Source organism: Bombina bombina, chromosome 1 (assembly GCF_027579735.1).
Source record: "Bombina bombina isolate aBomBom1 chromosome 1, aBomBom1.pri, whole genome shotgun sequence".
Lineage (NCBI taxonomy): Eukaryota > Metazoa > Chordata > Amphibia > Anura > Bombinatoridae > Bombina > Bombina bombina.
In genome coordinates this window covers 435,170,317-435,183,283 of record NC_069499.1, presented here as the reverse complement: position 1 = coordinate 435,183,283, position 12,967 = coordinate 435,170,317, and the positions used below count along the sequence as shown (strand labels likewise).

Here is a 12,967-nt window from a genome sequence, read left to right as displayed (position 1 = left end):
AAAACAAACTAAAAACTACTTCCAAAAATATTCAGCTTTGATATTAATGAGTTTTTTGGGTTCATTGAGAACATGGTTGTTGTTCAATAATAAAATTAATCCTCAAAAATACAACTTGCCTAATAATTCTGCACTCCCTGTACTAGAGCAGTTATCACTTCTTAGGCCTTTTGTCATGAGACATCTGTGGAACAGATTTGTAAGGCAGCTACTTTGTCCACTTTTTCCAGTTGTACCACTTTGATGTGTATGCCTCTTCTGAGGCTGCTTTTGGTAGGAACATTCTGGGGGCTATAGGGCCTGGTCAGTAACATATCTGCCTTAACTGTTTGTTACCCACTATTTCATGGTGATCTCTTTATTTTTTATACTCCTAAAAAGAATTACATTTTGAGAATAATTTCCCTTCATACTCTCAAAATAATAGTATCACCACTACAAAGATCTTGCTCATTTTTCTGTCCTCTTTCAGACTGGTGTGTTCTATCAAGGCACTAGAGCACTAGTAAAACACTTTATGAGGGCCGCGCTATCTTCCTTTTTGATTATGCCACACGCTTTGGTTTTAATTTCCATGCAGAGATGAACACTCTTTTTCAGTAGAAGACTTTTGTCATTGTTTTCCCAACTAAACCATTGTTTTAATACAGAAAATGTTATGACTGTGTCACTATACGCTTATGTATTTAAAGGGCAATAATAGCTGAAAAATGACATGCTCTAATTTGTTACAGCATATAATTTTAAGACTATCGACCCTGCACTAGAAGTACCGCTCGGGACCCGCAGAGCACTGCAGGTCCCAAATGGAAACTTTGAGGGGGTTAAACACACAGTAGTGCAGGGTTGATAGTCTTAAAATTACATGCTCTAATGTATGAGCATGTATTTTATTTTACTATTATTGCCCTTTAACCATTTGTTACCTACAGTTAGTTAATGAAGTCTAACATATGACAACCACAAACATAAAATATTTCACAAAAATTAACTATCATATAAAAAATGTGTATAAACCTATTTTTATATGTAATTCCAACTTTATTTACATATATAATTTAAGCTTTTACAAAATCCCCCCCCCCCCCCCCTAAAAGTAAATACAAGGCAGGTTATTTCCATTTTTATGACAACCAACGACTAATTAAAGAGCCATGAGAGCCCACATTGAAAACAGGGGCTCTCCTTTTTTCATCCGGGGGTCTCATTCTCATCAGTATTTTATAATAGGGGTTTTAAAAGTGCCACCTCCCTTTTCGTCAAACTACACAGGTGTGTATGTTGGACAAGTAATCACCTGAAAATTAGAGAGGGTTGTGAACCCTGATTTAACAGAGGGGAATTCCTTCTTTCCCCAGAAAGGTCTCATACTCCTCTGGGGGCTCTGCCAAATATGCCCGCGCCACCTCTAGAATTGACTTATTTTCTAGTGGAGAAGGAAATCAACATTTATAACAGTGATCACCTGAAAGCTAGGGGGACAAGTGACTGCTCATTTAAAAGAGAGGAGTCTGCATCTCATAAGGGCAACTTTCCATCTTTTAAATGAGGGGGTCTGAGATATGGTCTTTTAAAGCCCTCGCCCCCCCAGCAACAGACTCTTTTCCATGCCCCTATGTGGTGATGCCACAGGGTGTCCCGCTTTCAGCAGGAAATTAGACAGGAAACCTCAGTGCAGGGGACCGAGGAATCAGAAGGGGAGCCCTACAGGATGATGACACATTGCCACCCTCTGCATTCTGAGAGTAATCAGCTCTTAGTTTAGCAAAGAACATGTTTCCAACAAAATTAAATGGGCATTAATCTAAAAAAATGTTACCATGCATGTAAAAGAGTGCTTTTAAACTATTTTGCTATAAAAGGAAGTTAAGTTGAAGCCGATTTTGAAACTAGTAGAAAGAGCAACAACTGCTCTGTGACTCACTGGCTTATAAGGAAATCGCTCACATTGGTGGAAAGTGACATGCCCCACAAGCATAAAAAAGTTGTTTTTTGTTTTTCTTTGCACAGGAACATGTTAAAAAGAGAAAACAGGGGGGGGGGGTAACATACATTTTAATGTATCTCTTTTAGATCCAGAAATAAACAAAACAAAAAATCAATGTCCCTTCTAGAAATTTGCAGGATATGAAGGATATAGTTTTTACAGTTATTCTGTTTTATAACACTAGTGCAATAGCTAGAGAGTTGACCTAAATGTGCAAACAAAAATTCTTACAAGTCAGTTCCAAAGCAGCAACTTTAGCTACCATTTGTCATGTGGCCCCTTATTTGAAAGTGTTTTTCTAACCTTATCCTGAGAGGTTTCAACTTTCTGTTGGTTTACTTTTTGAAAAAAGTAAAGGTTTAAGGCCCTTTCCCATACTGTTTCTCTTAGGTTTTGTCTAATGTATTACAGGGATCTTCTCAGACAAAAAAATACATTATACATACTTTGTTAGAGGATGTCATGTTTGTATTACTATGTATTTAACCTCCACAAAGGTATTAATATAGGGAAAGTCCCATTCAGGAGCTGCAAGCAGGAACTCAGAGCAGAATATGGCTGGTGAGCCAATCAAGAGTGGCAATTGCATTTAGCCACTTATCATGAGTTGTGTGTCCTGTTCAAGAGGAACAATTCTTGCCGCTCCCTGGTGTGACATTACTATGCAAAGTAAGCTAGGGCTAGTAATACCAAAATGTTCTAATTATTTAGAGCATGTAAAATGTGCATTGTAATATACATTTAAAACGTGAAAAGGAGATATAGGGGCTAATTTATAAAACTGCATTTGCAGCTTCAGAGCCCTCACAGTTGCATGATTGCACATGAGAATCTTCAACTGCAATTTAAGAAGCAGAAGTCATACGTTTGCTACTTTTTAACCTCTCTGCCACCTTGCATGTTGCATATTGTGATTCACAACACCCACGCATGTGATTGGTTGCACCAGAGTAGGTGGCGAGATATGTAAAATCTTAACCTTTGCCAGACGATGCTGCATCACCAGTGAAGATTGTGGGTGGCCAGGTTCCCTTTTTAGGGTCTGCCCATACCTTCTTAAAGAGACATAATACCAGCAACCTTTTACTTTTAATTAACTAATGGTTTAAGACATTTGCATTTTTAAACCTACCATGTCATATCTAGATGATGTGGTTATCATTACTTTCAAAGACCAAGCTCTCCTCTTTTAAATGAGTGGTCTCAATTGTACATGGAATTATTTTTGGCAGTGAGAAATCCCTATTTTTAGACATGCTGGACATAGTGGAGAGGCAGGTTGCCTTTTGTGCCATTCCTGAAAACGGTAATGCTAATATTACTTTTACTGAGAAATAAACATAAAAAACGACCATGTTTATTAATGCACTGAGCAGTACTGCTGCAAAGGTACCAATGTAATGAGCAACAAAATGACAGATTTATGTGAGCCGAGGGAGATCAGTTTTCAAAGCAAGCCAGCAGGGCATAAATGAAATAACGATTTAGGTAAGGTTGTATGAAATTGTAGGATTATCCTCACCACTGCTGCAGTAAACTGTAATCTTAGTAGTGTCCACCCCGACAGTAAGGGTTAAGACTTCAATAAAGAGAAAGCCATAGCACATTTCATTAAAAACTCAGCCAGAACGCTGTTAATAAAATGGGCTCACTGTGGTGTGTATTCCTTTTCATTTTAAAAGGCTTATTTTAAACTGAAACTAAAAAATAGACAAAGTAATTGACTGAATAATGTAGTATTCTAGAGCTTTATTTGAGCCAAATTTCCTGTAATATTCATTTGTAGATCCTACTGACATCTGTTTATAGTGGATCAAAGTGGATCAAAGTATGAAAATTAGCCCAGGAAATAATTAGACTTTTTATGTCTTTAGGGACAATTTATTTGTTTTGGAGGGATCCAGTATTTAAATATGTAGGAAGAAATGATGTGTACATGAAGACTTACCTTAAAGGGGCAGTGACTTGTTATACCAGCTGCAGAGTATAAAGTGTATGAAGAAAGATCATTTAGGTTTATTTTACTATATGAAGTAGCTGGTTTTGCTAGTTAAACCCACAACTCGTTTAAATGAGCTGAGCTTTTAGGGAGAGCAGACACTTTTCTTACCCTTAATTCTATACACATCTTATCTTATCTAAGTCTGTTTACACAAAAGCCAGTACTTATAGAGAGCAACTGAAAATTAATATTTTAATATCTCTCTCTCTAACCTCCTCTGTGAGTGGAATTTCTTTGGCAGCTACTTGTTTACACAGATTTCTTATAATAATATTTAAGTACAAACAAAACCAGCTGTTTCAAACGACAAAATAAAAGAGCTATTTGTGAACAACTGAATACCCTCCTGAAGGTAAAATGGATGACTGGAAACATTTTAAAGTAGAGAACATTTTACATTTAATTATCCCTTTAAAGGGACATAAAAATGCAAAAAAGGAAATGATGTAATGTGTAGGAGCATTTCACTATTGCTTGCATATAACTGTGTGTTTCTCCCCTGCAAAATAGTTAAACACATAGGTAGAGTCAGCTCCAGAGCAGCAATGTAGTAGTAAAAAAAAAAAAAAAAAAAAAGGATACCAAGACACCAAAGTAAATTTAATAACAGTAAACTAAAAAGTGTATTAAGATTGATTGCTCTATCTTAACCATGAAAGCTTAATGTTTATGTCAATTTAATGTTTTCAAAAAGAGTTAACCCGCTGAGTAGTAGTAACAATCTGCAGAACGCATGTTGTAAAAAATAATATACAGGAGAAATTACACAGCCAAGAATAAATGTATATAATATTAAAGGGACAGTAAAGATTTAGCTTCTGATTAAGAGCCAGATTACGAGTGGAGCACTAATTGCGCTAGAAGTAAACTTTTTGCGGGCATCATGTCGCGCTCATATTGCCAGTTGAAAGTAAAAAGTTATCGCTCTTGCGCTAACCTGATGCGCACAAAAAGCCAAATTTACAATATTGTGCAGGCCATGAGCTATTCCCCCATAGAAGTCAATGGAGAAAAAAAGTGGGGAAAAACCCCACTCACGCACAAACTCATATTCTCATTTGCGCTAACCTGACATGAAAATATGTATATAGAAGAATATGTTGTATTTATTCATAAATGCATATTTCTAAATATATCTGATGGTATTTTTGAACAATATATATCTATACCTTTATATATATTAATATAGCACACAGAGAAAGTCCAGCACTCACTTACAAGCTCTCAACTAAGATAAAAAGCAGCAAATGGAAGAGTTAGTTACCGCATCTGGCCAAATGGGAAAAGCCCAGGTACCACGTCAAGGTCTCTTCCAAAAACTTGGGTCCCTAAACAGCGACACAATGCAGGCTCACAATCAAACAACTGTGAAAAAAATGAAGGATGCACAGGTTTATATAATCTCCCCAGACATATCCAAAACACGGAAGGGGTGTGGGCCCGACGCTCCAGCGCCATCCACTACTCGTCGCGGCCTAGACAGGCTCAGCTTTGGTTGCTATCGCACTCACATAAAGCTACACTGTCAACAGAGTCACAGGCAGTTAACCCCGGGCCTGCCCGGGTGCAAGTCAATAGAGATAATTACAAAAACAGACACTGCAGCACACACATAAAAAAGTCCAGCACTTGCTCACAAGCTCTCAGCTAGGATTAAAAGCAAAACTGGAAGAGTTAGTTACCGCATTTGGCCAAATGGGACAAGCCCAGGTACCACGTCATGGTCTCTTCCACATACCTGAGTCCCTAATACAGCCACACAACTGCAGCCACGTGAGTTGAAAGTAAAAGGTTATCGCGATACACAAGGAAGAGTGAAATGCAACCGATATCTATTCACTAAACTTTACCACAGCTTCCGGAATCCAGACCTGAGTAAATTGACTCTATAGATTAAAGGGACACTGAATCCAATGTTTTTATTTTGTGATTCAGATAGAGCATGCAATTTTATGCAACTTTCTAATTTACTCCTATTATCATTTTTTATTTGTTCTCTTGCTATCTTTATTTGAAGAAGAAGGCATCTAAGCTAAGGAGCCAGACCATTTTTGGTTCAGACGGGACAGCACTTGTTTATTGGTGGGTGAATTTATCCAATAAATCAGCAAGAACAACCCAGGTTGTTCACCAAAAATGGCATCTAAACTTACATTCTTGGTTTTCAAATAAAAATACCAAGTGAATGAAGAAAATTTCATAATAGGAGTAAACCAGAAAGTTGCTTAAAATTGCATGCGCTATCTGAATCATGAAAGAAAAAATTTGGGTTCAGTGTCCCTTTAAGTACTCAGCTCTGAGTAAATGGACTCTATACATTAAGTACTGAGCTCTGAGTAAATGCACTTTATAGATTAAAGGGACATGAAACCCAATTTTTTTCTTTCATGATTCAGATAGAGCATATAATTTTAAACAACTTTCCGATGTACTTCTATTGTTAAGTTTGCTTCAATATCTTGGTATCCTTTATTGAAAGAGCAGGAATGCACTACTGGGAGCTAGCTGATCACATCATGTGAACCAGTGACAGGAGGAATATATATGCAGCTACCAATCAGCAACTAGCTCCCAGTAGTGATTTGCTGCTCCTGAGACTACCTAGATATGGTTTTTAACAAAAGATATCAAGAGAACTAAGCAAATCAGATAGTAGAAGTGAATTGGAAAGTTGTTTACAATTGTATGCTTTATCAGAATAATGAAAGAAAATATTTTGGTTTCATGCCCCTTTTAGTAGAGTTCTGAGTAAATGGACTCTTTAGAATAAGCAGTGAACTCTGAGTAAATAGACTGTATATATTAATTACTGAGCTTTGAGTAAATGGCCTCTATAGAGTAAATACTGAGCTCTGAGTAAATGCACTATATGAGCTCTGAGTAAATGAACTCTGTAGATTAAATACTGAGCTCTGAGTAAATGGACTATATAGATTAAGTAGAGTTCTAAGTAAATGGCATCTATAGAGTAAGTACTGAGCTCTGAGTAAATGGACTATATAGATTAAGTAGAGTTCTGAGTAAATGGCCTTTATAGAGTAAGTACTGAGCTCTGAGTAAATGGATTATATAGATTAAGTAGAGTTCTGAGTAAATGGCATCTATAGAGTAAGTACTGAGCTCTGAGTAAATTAACTATATAGATTAAGTAGAGTTCTGAGTAAATGGCCTTTATAGAGTAAGTACTGAGCTCCGAGTAAATGGACTATATAGATTAAGTAGATTTCTGAATAAACGGACTCTATAGATTAAACTAAACTCTGAGTAAATGCACTATATGAGCTCTGAGTAAATGAACTCTGTAGATTAAATACTGAGCTCTGAGTAAATGGGCTCTATAGAGTAAGTACTGAGCTCTGAGTAAATTGACTATAGATTAAGTACTAAACTCTGAGTAAATGCACTATATGAGCGCTGAGTAAATTAACTGTATACATTAAGTACTGTACTGAGTAAATGGGCTTTATAGATGAAGTACTTGGCTGTATCCGGGGGATATGCAACAACACTAAAACTCTTATCTGCAGACAATGATTTAATAGAGTCGTCTTTGATCCTTCTCACATTTGAGTGGCAGTATTAGGTCAGGAAGCTCACACAACAATCACAGAGCGCTAAAGTCACATACACACACTGAGACTCTTCCGGTTTGCCCACATGAGGATGTCAGGTAAGGGCGTTGAGCAGGTAAAACACAGTGGCGCATGCGCAGTGCCGGCCTCAGCCCTTGGCTACGTAGCATGATCATCTCACCTGGGTCCAGCAAAGCGGAAGCCGAAGAGGCAGCCGCTGCGCCTCATCTGTCATCAGCTCCATCACCACAGTCACTGCCTCCTTCCGCCAGCAGCTCTCTCCGCCTTCGCCACCTGCCCAGGATCAGCCTGAAAAAACAGGCAGTCACACCAGTCCCTGGCACTACTTGCCCAACACGGAGGATCAGCTCAGCACCATCCCGCTCCATCACTGTAAGTATGAAACTTTCCTAACTTCAGCCAGCAGCGCTCTGTACTTCCCAATATCTGCTTTTCATGACATAGATCATCCACTGGGTGCTGAAGAAAAGTTATTTCTGCCTTTCTCTCTATTGCTCTCTGGCACAATGAATGTCCTAGAAGCGGAACCAACAATCTGCAGTAACTCCTCTTGTATTGTACTGTTGTGCAATTAACCCTTATGCCGCCCCCTGGCAGTCACATGGTTAAATGGTTCCTCTGTAAATCCTATGACTTCTTATTTAAGCCGTCAGAATACAAAGTCATTGAGTCATTGTTTTGCGATGAAATTTATCTTGGCAGCAAAAGAAAACAAAAAGAGTATCAATAGTCCTAAGTAAATCAAACTTTAAAGTAGATTGTCAAGAAAATTCATACTATCTATTTTGATATAGAAAATGATGACTTGCTGCTGCCTGAGATTGTTATCTCTATAGCGTTATATAAATAGTAACTTTGCAGGCACTTGCACATTGTTATATTCATAATACATTCCTAAAAGCAAAAGGTCTCTATTGTAGATGTTCATTCAATCTTAAAGGGACACTGAACTTATTTTTTTTTCTTTCATGATTCAGATAGAGCATACAAATTTAAGCAACTTTCTAATTTACTCCCATTATCAAATTTTCTCCGTTCTCTTGCTTTCTTTATTTGAAAAAGAAGGCATCTAAGCTATTTTTTTGGTTCAGGACCATGGAAAGCACTTGTTTATTGGTGGGTGAATTTATCCACCAATCAGCAAGAACAACACAGTGTGTTCACCAAAAATGGGACAGCATCTTAACTTACATTCTTGCATTTCAAATAAAGATACCAAGAGAATGAAGAAATGTTGATAATAGGAGTAACTTAGAAAGTTGCTTAAAATTGCGTGCTCTATCTGAATCACAAAAGAAACATTTTGGGTTCAGTGTCCCTTTAAGATCAAGGAACGTTAAAATTCTGTTATTAAAATTGGCTAAGCATTAACCTTTAAAGGGACAGTCTATTTGAAAATGTGTATTGCTTAAAAAGATCGATAATCCCTTTATTAGCCATTCCCCAGTTTTGCATAGCAAACACTTTTTTATATTAATACACTTTTTACCTCTGTGATTATCTTGTATCTAAGCCTCTGCAGACTGCCTCTTAAAGTAGTTCTTTTGACAGGCTTGCATTTTAGCCAATCAGTGCACGAGCACAATGTTATCTATATGGAACACATGAGCTAATGCCCTCTAGCTGTGAAAAACTGTCAACTGAATTCAGATAAGAGGCGGCCTTCAAGGTCTTAGAAATTAGCATATGATCCTACCTAGGTTTAGCTTTAAAAAAAAAGAATTTAAAGAGAACAAAGAAAATGTGATGCTAAAAGTACATTTGAAAGTTGTTTAAAATTGCATGCACTATCTAAATCATGAAAGTTTAATTTTGACTTGACTGTCACTAATATTGCCATAGCTACATTACCAATTATATCTATAAAAGTGGTGAACGCACACAATCACAATAGATCTTGTACAGATAATGAGTGCTATACTTCACCTGTCACTTTGCAGAACCTATTTGCTAAGTGGGTAAACAATGTTTACTTTACATGATACAATTATCGTGTATTTGCACACTGTGCTGATAATTCTCCTAGTAAATCAGGATTTTTTTTCTCACTAGAGAGTTTCCAGGAACTGCAGTTTGTAAATTACTAACAGGGACAAAGGTTTTTTTTTTATACACAATTTAATTGAATATATTCTTTGATTAATGTTATTGCAGTTTTCAGCTCACACTTTTTACAGCTTATGGAGTTAAACAAATATGTCATTTCTTTGTTCTGTTACTTTACTGGTGACATTATTCGGGTTTGTAGCTATTGTTAGCAAACTGCTATAATTGTAATACTTATTTTTGGTTCTTGTCCATATATATTACATCTAATTTTTTGTGTGTGCTTTAGTTGTAAACAAAGCATATTTAAAATAACACTGAGCTTGTACCACCCCTTTCAGCTGTTCATAGTTTTAATGGGTAATTTGAATACTTGTTAGAATTTCACACTTTTCAGTGCTAATTCACTTCATTCATGGTTTACAGTTTTGTACAGTAACAAAGTGAATCCTAATCAGAACCTTAAAGTGTCATAAAAGTGCAAAAAATAAATGCTCTAACGTGTTAGATCATTGTATTATTGCAATTTTGCTTGCATATACTTTATCTTTGCAATTAACCCCTGCAGGGTCTTTTGTGTGGTTAAAGGGACAGTACACTGTAAAATTGTTTCTATATTATTGTATTTTCAATGACTTGTTCTACCAGCTGCAGAGTATAAAATGTATGAGAAATTGCATTTTCAGGTATATTTGTGTTTATGAATTAGCTAGTTTTGTGCTTTTAAACCACATCCTATTATAATGGCTTTGAGCTTCAGGTAATACCATATCTCATTATGTTATCACTTTGTGTACACACACTTGCTTCCTTATCTTATATTTGTCTGCAAACCCAAAACTCAATACATAGAGAGAACAATGGAAATTATCATGTTATTACTTAACTATCCTGCACCCCACTGCAAGTGTAATTTTTTTCTGCTGGCTGTGTTTACTTAGGCTATTTAATAGCTGGGACTCCAGTATTAAAACTTTCATAATAGGTTGGGCTACCACAAGCTAAATCAGCTATTTGAAAGGCCAACATAGGAGTAAAGGAGCTACCTGTAAAAATTAAATACACTCCAGCAGGTAAAATTGATCATTGGGAACAATTTAAATGTGAGATATTTTTTTTGGGTGAACTGTCCAATTAACCCCTCCAAAGGTACTGTTAAAGGGACAGTTTACTCAAAAACATTCTCCCCTTTAATTTGTTCCAAATGATCTACTTCTATGATCCACATCTACCTGCTGGAGTGTATTATATTTTCCATTGTTCTCTCCAAGTATTGGTGATTGGTTTATGGAAAGATATAAGATAATGAAGCAGGCATATTTACACAATGTAATAAAGTAATGAGATCTGATTTTTTTTTTTTTTAAAAAAGTTATTGGAACACATTAATAAAGAAACAATTTTATAGTGTACTGTCCCTTTAATCTTTATTTATACAGTGTATATCTACAGCATATATAATGAATGCTTTAGCAGACTCCTGATCACTCAATCTAAATACAGTAGTGATGTTACTGTAGTTGTATGCCATATAATCTTATCATGGCCCCTTTTATTAGAGAAAGTAACAGGAATATGTAATTATAACATCATTTTAAATATTTATTTTTCTTTAAAAGGGCCAAGATGTTACATAATTCTGCACTATGGGCAGATTAAGGATAGACTTTCCTATGAAAACATTTTCAAAACACCTAATTTGCAGGCTTAAAACTATTGCTTACCTTATAAGGGAAGCCATCCTTTTCGGCAATGTAGATCACTCCCGCACTAGGTAAAACGACAAAGTCCAGAATTTTGTGACATATTGAACAATGTTTACTTTTTCTTTAAGTAAAAAAGGAACAGAGTTGATTTCGCTAATATTACATTTAGTTATAAAGGTATTTTATTCTGAAGTGCAATTGGGCTACTCACCTTTTATTTCACACTTCATCCACCAGTGGTTCTAAAATGTTTTTGACTTGTTAAATATTTCTACAAGTAGTTGGATAATATGTTAAAGGGACAGTCTACACCAGAATTTTTATTGTTTTAAAAGATAGATAATCCCTTTATTACCCATTTCCCAGTTGTGCATTACTAACACATTTATAATAATATACTTTTAACCTCTGTGATTATCTTGTATCTAAGCCTCTGCAAACTGCCCCTTTTTTCAGTTCTTTTGACAGACTTGCAGTCTAGCCAATCAGTGCCTGCTCCCAGATAACTTCTTGTGCACGAGCACAGTGTTATCTATATGAAATACATGAACTAACATCCTCTAGTTGTGAAAAACTGTTAAAATGCAATCTGAAAGAGGTGGGCTTCAAGGTCTAAGAAATTAGCATATGAACCTCCTAGGTTAAGCTTTCAACTAAGAATACCAAGAGAACAAAGCAAAATTGGTGATAAAAGTAAATTGGAAAATTGTTTAAAAGTACATGCTCTATCTGAATCATGAAAGTTTATTTTTGCCTAGACTGTCCCTTTAAATATTTATTCTTAAAGGTATATACAAGAACAAAAAGAAATGTATTTAAAGGGACAGTCTACTCCAGAAGTTTTATTGGTTAAAAAGATAGAAAATCCCTTTATTACACATTCCCCATTTTTGTATAACCACCACATTGTTATATTAATATACCTTTTACTTCTGTGATTACCTTGTATCTAACTCTTTGAAGACTGCTCCCTTATTTCAGTTTTTTTGACAGACCTGCATTTTAGCCATTCAGTGCCCTCTCACAATTTTATCTATATGGCACACGTAAACTAACACCATCTAGCTGTAAAAAAAACCTGTTAAATGCATTCAAATAAGAAGGCGCCTTTAAGGGCTTAGAAATTAGCATATGAGCCTACCTAGGTTTAGCTTTCAACTAAGAATATCAAGAAAATAGTGCAAATTTGATGATACAAGTAAATTGGAAAGTTGTTTAAAATTGCATTCCTTATCTGAATCATTAAAGTTTAATTAAGACCAGACTGTCACTTTAACTTTGTGTTTAAACCCTGCAAAGGGATAAATCACATAGTTAAAATCCACTCCACAGCAGCAATGTACTACTGGGTGCTAGCTGAACTCATCTGTTGAGCCAATGACAAGACAAATGGGTGTAACCACCAATCAACAGCTAGCTCGCAGTTGTGTAGGATATGCACAATTCAGCAAAGGATAAAAAATGAAGTACTTTCTGTCTGAATCTCACAAATTTAATTTAGACTTTCCTATCTTTTTAAATATAAGCTAAAACATTCTATGTGAACAACTTTGTGAAGCTTCCTTACATTAGTAACCATATTTGTGCCCTTGTTTATTCACACTTGCCAATTCCCACATCCACCTTGCAATAC

General features: G+C 36.0%; 1 protein-coding gene and 1 long non-coding RNA gene across 2 annotated transcripts in view; one reads left to right on the top strand and one right to left on the bottom strand.

The window, feature by feature from the left end:
- Positions 1–7,860, bottom strand: part of LOC128645403 (uncharacterized) — an 18,841-nt gene extending 10,981 nt beyond the window's left edge. Inside the window, exon 1 of the long non-coding RNA XR_008400110.1 lies at positions 7,743–7,860. This is a non-coding gene — a long non-coding RNA (uncharacterized LOC128645403). The remainder of the gene's footprint in view (positions 1–7,742) is intronic.
- GALNT3 (polypeptide N-acetylgalactosaminyltransferase 3) overlaps positions 7,610–12,967 on the top strand; it is a 145,721-nt gene continuing 140,363 nt past the window's right edge. Inside the window, exon 1 of the mRNA XM_053698391.1 lies at positions 7,610–7,954. The gene's annotated coding sequence lies outside the window, so the exon portion shown is untranslated. The remainder of the gene's footprint in view (positions 7,955–12,967) is intronic.